We start from the raw sequence: 15,828 nt of genomic DNA on the forward strand, positions 1-15,828 counted from the left end.
CTAATTCTGCTGTAAGAAGTCAGCTTTAATAGAAGGAAGATACTAAACACTGGGAGAAAGAAGAAGAATTACTATCTATCACAAGGCTTTGGAAATACACCAGAAAGCATGATGCATTCAATAACATTATGTTGGTTTTCAGTCTATCTGGAAATGTTAAGTTATGCAGAAAAAGAAAGAAATAAAGATTTAGTACGCTCAAATATTCATAGTTTAGCAAAACCTGGTCAATATAGTAGGATGCCACCCCAAACAGTATTAAAATAAAATAAAAAGTAATTGAGTAAGCTAGCAGGTGAATATTTATCCATTAGATATAGGTAGCAATTGTTCAGGCCCAACCTAAGAAAAGCCACTATCCATAGGGGTTAACAAGTAATGGGATCTTTTGACCTTGGAAAAAAGCAGAGATACAGGCAAACTTGTAATTTCTCAGTACAGCACAGGTATATGATGCCACAAGTAGAATTCTACCTCCAACAACAAATATTCTCAAATTATTCAGGCAGGCTTCTTTTCATAGAGTACCAGGTTCCTTCTGCAAGTAACAGAGGAACCGACAGGGAGAGGTGCCATGCTTGACCTTGTGCTCACCAACAGGGAAGGGCTCGTTGGAAATGTGGCACTGCAGGGCAGCCTTGGATGCAGAGACCACAAGATGGTTGAATTTGAAATCCTTAGGACAGTGAGAAGAGGGTGCAGCAAGTTCACTGCCCTAGACTTCAAAAGAGCAGACTTTGACCTCTTCAGGAACCTGCTTAGTAAGGTTCCATGGGATATAGCACTAGAGGGCAGCGGGGGTCAAGACTCTTGGTTGGTCTTCAAGGATCACCTGCTACAAGCTCAGGAGTGTTGCATGCCAACCAGAAGGAAGTGCAGCAGGAGGGCCAGGAGACCTCCTTGGATGGATAAGGAGTTCCTGAGGAAAATTCAAATGAAAAAAAGAGTTTTATAGAAAGTGGAAGCAAGGACAGGTGGCCTGGGAAGAGTACAGGGATGTTGTCCAGGAAGCTAGGGACCAGGTTAGGAAAGCTAAGGCCCAGTTAGAATTAAACTTGGCTAGAGATATTAAGGATAACAAGAAGGGATTCTACAGGTATATTGCAAATAAAAAACAGATTAGGGAGAACATAGGCCCTCCCTCAGGAAGCTCTCGGGTGAACTAGCTACACAGGATTTGGAGAAGGCTGAGGTTCTGAATGACTTCTTTGCCTTGGTCTTCTCTAGCAAAGGCTCTGACCGCACCAGCCAAGTCTTGGAAGGCAGATGCAGGGACTGTGAGAATGAAGACCTTGGGCCCACTGTAGGAGAGGAATTGGTCCGAGACCATCTTAAAAATCTGTACGTGCACAAGTCCATGGGTCCTGATGAAATCCATCCACGGGTCCTGAAGGAGCTGGCGAATGAAGTTGCTAAGCCGCTGGCCATCATATTTGAAAAATCATGGCAGTCAGGTGAAGTTCCCGATGACTGGAAAAAGGGAAATATAACCCCCATTTTCAAGAAGGGGAAAATGGATGACCTGGGGAATTACAGACCAGTCAGTCTCACCTCTGTGCCTGGCAAAATCTTGGAGCAGATTCTCCTGGAAGGCATGCTAAGGCACATGAAAAACAACAAGGTGCTTGGTGACAGCCAGCATGGCTTCACTAAGGGGAAATCCTGCCTGACCAATTTGGTGGCCTTCTAGGATGGGGCTACAGAACTGATGGACAGTAGTAGAGCAGTTGATGTCATCGACCTGTATTTGTGTAAAGCGTTCAACACTGTCCCACACGACATTCTTGTCTCTAAATTGGAGAGACATCAATTTGATGGATGGACCACTCGGTGGATAAAGAACTGGCTGGATGGACACACACAAAGAGCTCTGGTCAATGGCTCTATGTCCGGCTGGAGACCTGTAATGAGTGGTGTCCCTCAGGGATCAGTGTTGGGACCGGTCTTGTTTAACATCTTCATTGCTGACATGGACAGTGGGATTGAGTGCGCCCTCAGCAAATTTGCCGATGACACCAAGCTGTGTGGTTCGGTTGATACGCTGGAGGGAAGGAATGCCATCGAGAGGGGCCTTGACACGCTTGTGAGGTGGGCTGATGCCAGCCTCATGAAGTTTAACCATGACAAGTGCAAGGTCCTACACCTGGGCGGGAGCAATCCCAGGCACAGCTACAGGCTGGGCAGAGAAGAGATTCAGAGCAGCCCTGCGGAAAAGGACTTGGCTGTGCTGGTCGATGAGAAAATGAACATGAGCCAGCAGTGTGCACTTGCAGCCCAGAAAGCCAACCGTATCCTGGGCTGCATCAAAAGAAATGTGACCAGCAGGTTGAAGGAGCTGATCCTTCCCCTTTATTCTGCTCTCATGAGACCGCACTTGGGAGTATTGTATGCAGTTCTCGTGTCCTCAACATAAAAAGGACATGGAACTGTTGGAACAAGTCCAGAGGAGGGCCACGAGGATGATCAGGGGACTGGAGCTCCCATATGAAGATCGGCTGAGAAAGTTGGGACTGTTCAGCCTGGTAAAAGAGAAGGCTGCGTGGAGAACTCATAGCAGCCTTCCAGTATCTGAAGGGGGCCTACAGGGATGTTGGGGATGGACCCTTCATTAGGGACTGTAGTGATAGGACAAGGGGTAATGGGTTCAAACTTAAACAGGGGAAGTTTAGATTGGATATAAGGAGGAAATTCTTTCCTGTTAGGGTGGTGAGGCACTGGAATAGGTTGTCCAGGGAAGTTGTGAATGCTCCATCCCTGGCGGTGTTCAAGGCCAGGTTGGATGAGGCCTTGGGTGATATGTTTTATAGCGAGGTGTCCCTGCCCATGGGAGGGGGGTTGGAACTTGATGATCTTAAGTTCCTTTCCAACCCTAACTATTCGATGATTCGATGATTCTATGATCATCTGGTCCAACTCCTTTAGGCAAGGTTTCTAGGCACTAGGATTCACCTCGCACTAGATTTACTTACAAGACAATGCCGATGACCTCACTATGGCTTTTTACCAGTTGTGAATATAATTGTCTAAATATACTGAGGAATAAAAGTAAAAAAAATAAAAAAATAAATATTCAACCATGCAATTTAAACCAGGGTGAAAATACTAAGAGTAGCATTTTGTGTTCCTAATATATTCTTATGTATCTCATAGAGGTAGACTTTCATTGCCTAATTGATCTTACTGTTAGGAGCTTATTCCTGAATGTTCAACATCTGCAAAGCCGAATGGGTAATTGTTTGTCTTTACCTTTTCTAGCACTTTTTCTATCATTGAAAATCAGTGAGATTTCAGGTTTTGAGTAAGTTGCATGTGAAATTCTGAAAGAACTCTTGTTCTCCAGTGTGACAAAGATACAAAATATCCTTCACGGAATATTCTTTATTGAGATCAGCATTTAAATTTAAGAACAACAAAATCTCTGTCTTTTCTTTTGTGGATCACCCAGCAATGTGTTTATTATTTATACTCTTGTACTTCTGAGAAAGAAAATCTCTTCTGAACTCAGGATGTTTCTGAAGGGGATACACACCTATAAATGCGTATCTTCCTGTTACTGATTTTTCTGTTCCTTAAAGAATGAGTATGTTACCTTAGGCAATTTATTCAGGGTGCTGAATTCTCCACTGCTTGAAACCTTTACAGCAGATCTGGGCATATTCTTCAAAATGCAAGTTCTACCTCAAATAAAAAAAAATAAGGATTTTGACACAGAAACTGCAGGATGAGATTCTTTCTCCTGTACCATACAGGAAATCAAATTATATGACTCTCTATATGCTACTAAATGCTAAGCACAAACTAGTTTGTTACTTGCCCTCACAGAATTATAAATGCTTCTCTCATAAATATTCAGTGCTAAAATACTGGCACCTATTCAAATTTATATAGGGTATTTGTGTTCAAGGATAAAGTGTTGAGTAACAAGATTACTCTTACATTGTGACAAATAAGCATGTATTGACTCAGCTCTTGACATCCTGTGAAACATATCAATGAAGACAAAAGGAAGTAAGCACCTTGTTCCACTGACTCAAAGATCATTTTTAAATTCCACATGCAATAACCCAATAAACAATGTACTACAGCAAGATTTTTTTCCCCTTATACTAGCATTAACATTTCAACTGAGCACATGATGGAGAAATGTGAAAGAAATAATTTTTGCTTTCAATACTATCCTGGAAGCAGGGGTTGTATTATGTAAGATTAATATGCTCCTTCTTTTGAGATTACTGATCCATATATATAAAGCATTTTATTTCTGGATCAGTATAGATTACTGACCCTTTTAAAACTCTTCTTAAAAAAACAAAAGCCTTCTATGTGGTCATTGGCATGGTTGGTGATTCTCGACAAGAAAGATCCAGAAGGAATGAAATCATAGTTTAAGAAAAAAAAAAGTATTCTTGTTCAACTTTTTTAGTTTCTCTTTCCTAAACAATTACTCTTCTTATATCTGTATGACACCTTGCATTTCATTAATATATTCCAAAACTTGAATTTAATTTAAGAAATATATCAAGCAAACTAATAACTTTCTTATCATAGTAGAAGTACAGTGTAAAATTACTATATAGTGGATGTTTACTAACACAATAGGACTTTAAAATCCCCATCATAATACGATGTAAAAATCACTAATATTATAGAAATTCCACACCCTCGTCATAGAGGAATGTTCTTGACATAGTCCATATATCTTGATTGCAGCTAGCAGAGTTTGGGAAACAGCAAGATTTTTAGCTTAAAAAGGCAAGTAAAACCATATTTATTAAAACCTTGACCTATTTCAATTTGGGGATTCTGAAGCTGAACACTAAATTTTGATAATTTTACATCAATGTTAACCAAGTTTTAATTTCATTTGGCTTATAAATATCCTAGACATATAAGCGTATTTCAGAGTTACTTAGATTATAAAGACTGCACATCTGACAATTTGCATAGTAAGATACAAAGGCATCACAAAATAAAAAATGTGTACCTTCTATTACTCAGTAACTTATACAAAAATCACAAGTCATAGAATAATACACTACTGTCAGTGGGGCTCATTCAAATTAAACCAGGATTATATTAAAATCTCTGTCACAATATTATTCCATCACACTATATAGGCAGTAGGAACTGCAGCAGGCAAAGAAATGCAGCACTTAATTGCTCAAAACATAGCAAACCTTATATTTTTCACAAATAAGAACTTTAGTTGTCAGCATGTAACATCTTTGAATGTTCCCACAAAGTTTTATCTCTACTTCAGAAAGATTTTACTTTGGCATAAAAGCACAGGGAATTTGTTTAATATGCTATTTCATATTCTTTCTATCTGCCAACAAGATTTGTTGTGTTGGTATTCTTCCCCCATTTTTTACTAAAAGCTGTTTAACATCACTTGATTTCATTGTAGTAAATACTGAATAACATCCATCCTGCAATACACCTCCATAGTTAGAAATACTTGAGCAAAATTCACCTAATATCTTTTGCTTAAACCAGTAATCCCCAGGGCTCAGAAACATTGTCTCACACCAACCCTAACTGGCTTACAAGCCAGTTGTAAACTGGACTTTTGCACAGTCACTATATTTCAGTAAGCAAAAGGACCAGTTGACTGAGTAGCAACAAAAGTTAAGGACTCTTTTAAAAAGAAATGTAGCTTCCAAATTATAAAATGTAAAGTTAAAACATTCAGAAGAATATTAAAAAAAAGATTGGTTAAATACACATTTCAATTAAATTTTATCTTAAATGCTTGCATTTATCTCTTTGTTACTCTGGATAACCTTATCCAGCGACTTTTTAAAGCATAATTTACTTTTTCCTTTAACAAAGTTTATAACAATATCTGCCAGCATTAGAGCAGCAATATTTAGACTTTGCTTCATGAAGATTACATAAGACTTTTCTGAATATAGGTTTTCTTTGTTCATCCCAGCAGATAAAAGAAAAGCTTCTAAGTGGGAGCAGGAAGATACAAGCACCTGCTAGGAAATAAATAAATTCCAGTATTTATTAATACTCTGATTTTTTTCAGTGCTTGGTATCTACCATGCTGAACACACCCACATTTTACAATTTCAGACTTCAGGTTTTTGAAGAGGTAGGATTAAATGACAGTGTTCAGAGCAAACCTGTATCCTGCATACATTTACAGTTTAGTTCTTAGATAAGAAGCTTTCACTTTTTCTCAGACTTCAATTACTTCAGTATTAATTCAGTGTCTCTAACGCATTTGTTATGGAAAGTATTTGCTCATTTCTCCTTATTCGCTAGGTGTTGATATTCACTAGGTATTGTCACCACATGCTTAACTTTTTCCGATTGCTCTACAGGAAATTAAACCAAGTTATGAGTTCTGAAACTCTAAAATGTATAAATAATTTTCAATCAGTGTGCCTCTGTGGATGATTTAATCTTATTACATCTCTGTTTAGTGATAGCATCAAAAGCTTGGTACTGACTGTGACAATCAAGTAGTATAGTGTTAGAGGGCTGTTAGCATTATCTGGAGGCCAGTTCCTTACTCCCCTTTCTGGAGACCGAAATCTTGTAATTTCAGACAACACATGGTTTCAAAACCAGATTAATTTTTATAAAGGCACAGGGGATGCTTCTGCATGGTGGTTGTGAGAAAAAATCCTGTTTATGTGTCTTGCTTGTAAAGCAAATATACAGTGACGCATTCCTTTTATCAGTTTTAACATGCCTTGCAACTTGTCCAGAAAAGCCCTCTGATGGAGGGGAAATATATCACAGCATCACCTCCAGTACATGAGTGTGCACATAGCTGTTTCCTTGGGAAACAAGATCACCGTCTCCCTCTCATTTCTCCCATATATCATTCTAGAAACCAAAACAGGTTGTTGCAAAAAAGCTATCCCGAACATCTGTTTTTTCAGCAATAAAAGCTTTATGCCAGTCTCCTGAACGAAAGTATTCAACAAGCCTGAATTTCCAAACATATGATTAAATTTTACAGTGATACACATATGAAATAGCTACCTGTACTTAGAGATGTGGCATCTCTGTGATATAACAGAGAAAAGCTGAGGGTTTCAAGCAGAAACAGGAAGATCTAAAATACTTTAGGCACTTTATGAGCATGGACTAAGCATACTTGTAGGATATTGTGTCCCTGCCTGTGGCAGGAGAGTTGGAGCTAGACTATCTTTAAGGTCACTTCCAAGCAAAACCATTTAATGTCTACGATTCTGCGTAGAGCTTCCTTTTACTCTCCTTTGAAAAGCTGTGACCGTAGCATACAATTTTTAAAAACCATTAATGGACAGTTAATGGCACTTATCCATGGTCTGCAGTTTGGCTGGGCTTTTCAGGAAAGATTAAAAGCTTTAACATACCCATTCATCCTTTTGCAAGGCATTCACAAGAAAGCTCCAGGTCACACAGTTTTAATAGTTCATATAAAATAAATCTATACAAGGGGACTTCATAAAGTTAGTAATTTAGTATTTATAAAAATATCCAGACAGTTTTTTGTTGTTTCTGCCTCACTCCTACACCAACATTAATTTCTCCTGCATGGCCAGACTTGTGCTATGTATTGAAGTGTTCCAAGGAGTCTATCTTCCTAAGAAAGGTTAAATTTCCTAAAATGTATAAATGGTTTTCAGAAGCAACAGAGGTGAAAAATGCTGCAATTAGCCATTTCTAGAAGCGCCTTTCTTTGGCACCCTTTGCCACAGAGAAGGAATGTTGCTTCCACAGGGGTGCTGTCTTCTAGTACTCTAGGGCAGACTGACATGGGAACCAACTGAGCCCATCATGTACCCTCTAGGGTAATGAATCCTTCTGGCGGCACTGCAGTACTCTGAGGCATACTTCTATCGCTTATCCTACATATGGCGTATGTATTCCATACTAAATGTACACTTGATACAAGAATGGAAATGTGTGAAATATGTAAGTGGGAAGCTTTCAAAACAGGAAACAGGTGTCAAAGTTGCATTACTGTTAACATTTAAAATCTACTCATTTTCTTATGATATAATCACTTTAAGCAAGCTCCAACTATGAAACATTAAAACAGAATTTTAAAACTGAAAATTAATTTTTCACCTGCTTTGTCAGTTTTCTAACCTGATCCATTAAATTCCTTGCAAAATTAATTAAGATACAAAATTTAAGCCTGATTAACAAATACCAATTTTATTAATGAAATCCTTGGTTTTAACTGTTAAATAGGAAAGAAATTAAAATCAAATGCATAGCAGGAAACAATCTCCTTTAATGTTCTAAACCATTTGTTTATTACATTAATTTTAGACTAACTGTATTTGACCTTTGCTCTAATAATAGCTGCCCTAGAACCTGAAGAAATTAGTGCATTCATACTGAGACATAATACAGTATGCCTCACATTTCCCCTGTAGCTTACAGAAAGTACGAACACAAGACAAGTTTGTCTTAAGCTACCGTGTAGCTGAAATACAATGGAGAGTAGATGAAGCCAAGACTCAAGTGCACAGCTATGAGTAACAATTAGACCCTGATGACTTTGTATCTCTGCTTCTGCATCTCCAAGTGCAACAGACTAACCAATGTGTTCCTCTTGGTGCCTCACAGCCAGCCTTTCTAGCAGAGCAGAATTGTTTGTCTCCAATAAAAATGTAAAAGTGCCGCAAAGTGTAAAATCTATCACAAAGAAGATAACTTTTCTATGAGGTGTATAAAACATAAGGAGACAAATAAAACCTCCTGAAAATGAAATCCAAAGATGATTATTTAATTATCCTGATGTACTCATCTGAGGAAAACCAAGAATAAACTGCCTTTTTATTTATTTATTTTTTTTTTTAATCATCTGTGGAATTTACTGTCATCTGAGTTTCCCTCATTTCTCTTGAGGATTCAGACATATGTGAATGTCTTCCTTCACTTCCAGGGAGATAGGATATTGTTTTCCCTCAAGTTTCTGCACCAGTTTTCTCCCATATTAGCTAAAATTGATCATAGAATGGTTTGGGTTGAAAGGAACCTTAAAGATCATCCACTTCCAACCATTCTGCCATGGACAGGGACACCTTCCACTAGCCCAGGTTTAATATTGGTGCTCCTCTCCAGGGAAATTTTTAGTAAAAGGTGAAAGATTCATGCAATCTGAACAGAAACCAGAGTATTAACTGATGTTCTTGGTTGACTGTAACTTCATTCATTTCAACATAACACATGTTACTACTTCCATTACTGATTTTTGCGCAAGGAAATCACAATTAGATTTTGGTCTGCAATAATTCGGACATGACCGTGTAAAATGTTATCTTTGTAGCAGTGATTTCATTAAGTAGAATTTAGTATATACTATATTGAAAGTGAACAGTACTATCAAATGCATAACGAGTTTAATGCCTACTAGGTCCACAATTTGCTCTATATCCATTTAACACAGGAGATATTTTCAATCAATTAATAGGCTTTATCTAGCTCTGAATTCCATGACCTAATATTTATGGAATTGTTGCTTTTATCTTTAATTTTTTTCCTTTTTTTTTTTTTTTCCCCAACCACTATCACACCTAGTAATTATTCTAAAAGCTATTTTGAAGCTGCATGCTTAAAAAAAAAAATAATCCAAAACCAAAAATGAAAAAACAAGCACCAGGTTTCAATTTGTATTTGTTAAAATGAAAAATATCTCCTGGTTATCCTTTTGATGAACCCAGCCATCAGAGAAATTAGCATGAAAGGCTAGCTCATGCAGAGAGCAATGCATAAATGAACAATAAATTATACAACAAATAAAAGACATCATTTATATTTATTATAAGCCTGATTCTGGATGCTTTATTCATCACAGTATCTCTATTCAAATCTAATAGTAAATAGAAACATAGGAATTGTCATATTGGATGAGATCCAGGCTATGTTATTCCCTCTTTGTAAATGTCTGTTTCACGTAACTGTGTAAAATGCAAACAGGAAAATGTTGGGGAATAGGCTTTAAAAAAAACCCACCACCACCAAAAAAAAAACCCAACAAAAAACAAACCAAAACCAACCAAGCAAACAAACAAAAACAACCAACTAACCAAAAAACACATACACACACAAAACCAACCAACCAACCAAACAAACAAAAAAACCACAATAACAATCAATATGGGTTTTATTCTGATCTCTAACGAGACTGGCTTTTACCCCAACAGATAAGATGTACTGTGACTTCTACAATGGGGGAAGGTTATGAAAACTCTAGATGTTCCTTACAATCATAGAAATACACAGATCTTTTCTGAACCTTTAGTCTGATCCAAAGTCCACTGCACTCAGTGAAAGGACATCCAGCTTACTTTTGGAGTGAGCACCCAGTCTGCGCCACAAGGCATGCCAGACTTCCACTCTTCTGACAGTCTAGATCACAAGTTTGCAGTCCATCACATTTTTTTTTCCAGAGCTTTCCTTAGCTTTTCTTCCTATGAAACCAAAAAAATGCTTATGTGGGGAAAAGAACTAGTGTGCACTCAGGACTTGCCAGGTATATGGCTGGTAGAGAGAAAGAACACTCACCTAGACCCAAGCAAATCTGGGAGTCCTTCCATGCTATAAATTCAGATGTAATTACCCTAATTTAGTAATCTCTAGATTACAATGTGGAGACTTGTGTTGGGAGTAAGCTTCAGTTGCATTTTTAGGTAGACACAACAAAGTAGTACGTCTTATAGCTACACCGTCCTTGTGTAGATGTATCATCAGCTATCTTTTGACTCCATCCTCATTAGTAAGCAGGATACAGCTACAAAATCTGCTGATGGCTTATCTAGATGGTCTTGAATTATTGATCAGTATCTAAATTGTACCTGATGGAAGCTGGAGAAAAAGCCTAACCAGGTAAAGGGCATAAGCTAAAGTGTGGAATGGAGCTGCCTAAAAACTCTTTAAAAACAGTGTTTTCCATAGTCAGGAAAAAAGAAGAGGACCTCAGTAGCTAGCTTCATAAATGTTGTAGGATAGCTGATTTCCAGATTCTAAGTGTGTCATATCAATCTCAAGATCCAGATTAATATTAATGTCTGTAGCTTGTACAGTTTTGTAGCATAGTAAGCGGGGAATCTCACTGGACGGACCAGTTTAGCTTGGGTAATATCTACTAGGCTATACTAAGAATTCTTCACTCAGTCTACTCAGATAACTGTTGTATATATATAACCTCTACAGATTTTAGCTTTATAAACTCTTGCTCTGGGCAATTAATTACGTCTTGGTCTAGCTCCAGTTGTCAAGCCTCTAGAGGCTACCCAATCTATTTGTTAACCAGGTATTTGTAACATACATCACTGTGGACCAAATTCCATGAAAATTTATTTTTGCCTAAATGATTTATCAGTTTTATTAACAAAAATCATTTTAAAAAAAACAAACCCACAAAAAACCCAAAAGAACAAACCCAAACTATTCTAATCTTTACCTTCTGAGCATTACATAGGCAAATATTTGAAGATACTGTTTTCAGTTTTAAAAGAGGCTTGTAATGTTTCACTCAGGCTACAGCTGACTTCCTCAGAGAACAAAACTCAGAAATGTGTTGTTCTAAAAGCAGAGGCAAGCAACCTAAAAAGTTCTCTGTTGGCATGGCAATGCAACTCACTGAAGCTAATTCAGATCTTTGTTAATGACAACAAAATATTTTTTTGAAAAATATACTAGTGAAACATTATTTCATTCCACAATTTCTTATTTTGGGGTGGGCATTTGAGGGGGTGGAAAGTGTGTTTTTGGGGGATTTTTGACAAATCATATTAAACAATTCTGTTTCAAAGCAGTCTGATTTCTCTGGATCAATGTTGAAACAACCTCTTTTCACTCTTTTGTACCACAGTTTGACTGTATTCCCACTTCGATGTTTACTATTGCTCCTGAAAACTCTATTACAGACAGGTCTCAGTGTGCAAGGTAATTAATACTCTCAGCTTCTATTCAGAGACAGTCACTAGATAAGATGTCTGGAAACAGATACAGAAGCACTAGGAATTATGAGCTCCTTTTTCTTTAGTATTTATCCATGTCAGAAAGAAAAACGGGTAAGGGTGATATTTTAGAAATCATCATGTAACACTATAGCTGTTGAACAGACAGACATGGTCAGAGCTCCAGCTCGAAATCATGAAGACCATGATTTCAGTGAAACTGTGCAAAAGAAAGATATAGTTTAAGTTATATTTGATATGTGCCCATCAAAAATATGTAGGACTTTTAAAAAAAAATACAGAAAAGCCCTTACAGTGTTGTGGATAAGCAACAAGAAAACAATTTTCGAAAGCATAGGGGAATATGGTATCATTTCCATCTCAACCAAAAACTTAGGGATCTCCTGTGCATATCCATTCTTTTTTAGATAAGAAAGTCCTACCTTCCTGACTACAACTGCTAGTTCTGCTGATAATTTTATAGAAAACAAACTTGTTTCATACTATCCAAAACCCACTTTATGCTGTTTCAGCCCTGTCAATTTCCTGGCCTGGAAAGCAAAGATTCAGGGTCAGTCCCAACTTCAAAGAACTACTACTGGCTTGAGCACTGGACAAAAAGGAGAGAAAAAAAAAGTGCAGAAAGGCAGAGCAATTTATCCAAATTGAAACAGCAGGTAAATGGAATAAGTTGCAACAGATGCTACAACACCCAAGAGAAGCTACCAAGTAAGGTTTCAGCTCTCATTCAGTCCTGTGATACAAGATACCCTGCAATTCGACAACAAAACAAAGCCACCCTCATGGTTCTGACCATTTGATAGCTAATAAGGGAAGCGTAATAAACCTTTCTAGTGTTTGAAAGTGTTTCCAAATGGCCCTTAGAAAAGCCTTATACTTACTTACAACTTTCCTGAAAGGCATGCAGTTGGGAAATTATTTGTATACATAAGCAGGAAACTGATTTTGGTTGGTTCTATGCCCATGATATGGCTACATTATTGCACTTCAACCAAGCAATACTAAAAATGGCTTTGACACTTTGCCGTTTAATATGCTGATCTCTTTATTTTTCACTAATGCTTCCAGTGGAAATAAGACTCCATGAGACTAACATTGCATTCTTTCCATTAAGAAGATGCTGAGATTTTCTGTGAATAGTTCATATCTATTGTGTTGTGGGTTTATCAATCACAGCATCACAAATCAGAGTACTAACAAATTTCTTCCTCATGCACACACCATTTTAGGAATGACTTCAGTAGGAATTTTGGCAATTTAAGTACTGTGATTTGGAGACTAAGTCATGCTGGAGTACTGACATCTAATTTAAGAAATAAGTTCTCTAACTATGCTCTGGCTTCTCTTTGTGTTGGACATGATTTTTCTGGTGTAATTTTTTTCCTTTGGTGCTTTTAGGAATGCACTTTCATAAAGCTAACTTTCCATCATTTGTATTTATCCTGTGTTCCAATATTACTGAGATTCAGTTCAGAACTAAGGTTAGAAATAACAGAGTGAAAGGCAGGCAGCAACAAGAAAGGGTAGAAAAAGCCCATTCCCTGGAGCTCAAGTCTCTCTCCTTTGAAGGCAAAACTATATCCTTTTAAAAATGTTGTTTCATATGGGAAGCTATCGCATTTTGAAAACTGGATTCAATATGCTAGTCATACTTAATTAGCTCTGTGTTTGATTGTTCCTTTTTACAGGTCCTTTTCCTCCCTATATGTGCAAGTATTTTTCAGCTCTTTTAAAAGGGTTTTAGATTTCTGATATTATTGTATAGGAAATAACTACTTGATCTATCATCACTCCATCATGCTTTTGACTTAGAATGAATTACATCAAAACAATGAAAATTGGGTCCCAGCCAGCTTTCCCATCACACCTTCATTTTTAAGGAAAGAAACTCTCACAATAAAGGACAAGATGAAATGATGAAAAAATTATATAAACATTTAAAAGATGATAAAAATTTGCAAAACTTATTTCTGTAATGTACAAAATTCAACCTTTCGTTGTAAAGAAAATAAGGTGTGTCTACAAATCAGTCTAAGTTTCTTGCACTTCTTTGCTCTCCCAGCTATCGCCACTTATTTACATTACACAATTTGCAATTATTTACACCAATGGCACTGGGAATCCAGAAGAAAAATGCAGGCATTGGACACTTTCAGCTGCAAGACCTTATAAGACCTGAGCAGAAGGACTAAAGAACAGAAAGTTCCCAGCTCCCTCTGCAAGATATTTTGCTTGAATTGCTATTCAGTTTTTGTTTTCTTACACTCCATTTTATTTGCATTTAATTCTAAAGCCTGGTTCTGAAAAATACCAAGGAGAAATTCTATACTTGTCAAGAGTGAATATATTTGTCTATGCATAAAAATAGCAAGACTATTCAGAGATACCATGACTATTTATATACATGCATTTCTCACTTCTTCAAATACATAGAAGTATTTTTTTTTTAAAGACTTTGAAAGACATAACCTGTGAGCATTAAGATTAGCGGCTTTTACCTGTTAGACAGAAAGGATGACACAAATGACTGCATAATTTCAGTCTCTTAAGGAGCCGTTCCTCTCAGCATCAGAGATGCAATGTTGGAGCAGATGGGCTACTGGTTTCATCTCTTTCTACTTGCGTTTTCTTCTCGAATTTGATCTGACAATTTTCAGTCCTGATTTTCCATCTACTGCAAAAACTGGTGAGGTTTCTGCATGAATATATCAATGTTTGTTCAACTTTTTTTTTTTTTTAATTTGAAATGGTTTCTGCATTGCCAGAATCCTGACCGTTTCTAAATGATCAGCAGGGAACACGTCTATAACCTTCTTTCACTTCATGTTAGTAAGAGACAGGCAGCATGCAAAACTACATCACTAATGATACTGTATGGGTGGTGTTTTTCTATGAAAACATGGATGTGATCAACCTTTTCTGCTTCAGCTCAGTTCACTTAGAAACGAAGAATGAAACCTCATGAACATTAATCCCCATAAAGTTAGTGAAAATAGGATGGGAAACGACAGGGGATGCACCATGCTGGAATCAGTCCAGGCACAGAGAAGCAAACAGCATATTCATGATGAATGAGACATTGAAAATTACACAGGGAATAAGGGAAAAAAAGATCACTCCTCGTAGATATGGAAACTCCATCTGTGGCAATGAAAGACATACAGGTGAGGCAGAAAACGCCCTAATAATAAAGGGGATAAAAGAACACAGGCAGGGTTTTGAGAAGCAACTAAGAAAAATCCAATCTGAGAAGGACATAAAATCTTTATTAAACCTTCCGATATCCATTTGTTTTGATTCAGATATGTTTGGGGGGTGTTCTCTGACTTTATAGGCTTGTTTTAAATCAGATCATATTTTAACAATGCAAAGCAACTCTGGGCTACCGAAAAATGTTTTCCTCATAACTCTTGCTAATGCATGCTCAAAAAATGACCTACTAGTAAACATCATTCTGGTAAGTCTGGTGTGAGAGCTGCAGACAAACTGATTTGGCTTACAATATGCTCTAGTGAACCATAAAATGCAAATGGTTTACCAGTTTAAGGCATAGAAATTCCATTCTAAAACCTCCCATTGAAAAGAGACTAACTTTTTAGTATCTAAGATCACCAAGAGCACACAAGATCTCCTACTACTGTAATATACCTGGAATTCCTACGGCAGAAAAATAGCAGCTGCTGATAGAATTAATCTTTCTACACAAGCAGAAACACTATTTATACTAGTGGCTACATTTCTGTAGTAAAGCTATTAATTCAATGTGGTTAGCAACAGTAGGATACTCTTACAGTATTACTCTAAAGTAGGCAAGGCTTTAGTGGAGATGAATGGAGGCACAGTTATAGGATGGCTTAGTTTCCCACAGAGAATTATTATGTAAATA

This window comes from Neopsephotus bourkii, unplaced genomic scaffold (genome assembly GCF_033783945.1).
Source record: "Neopsephotus bourkii isolate Nb327-2 ecotype Australia unplaced genomic scaffold, CSIRO-AGI_Nbou_v1 NB_1634, whole genome shotgun sequence".
NCBI classification, from domain to species: domain Eukaryota; kingdom Metazoa; phylum Chordata; class Aves; order Psittaciformes; family Psittacidae; genus Neopsephotus; species Neopsephotus bourkii.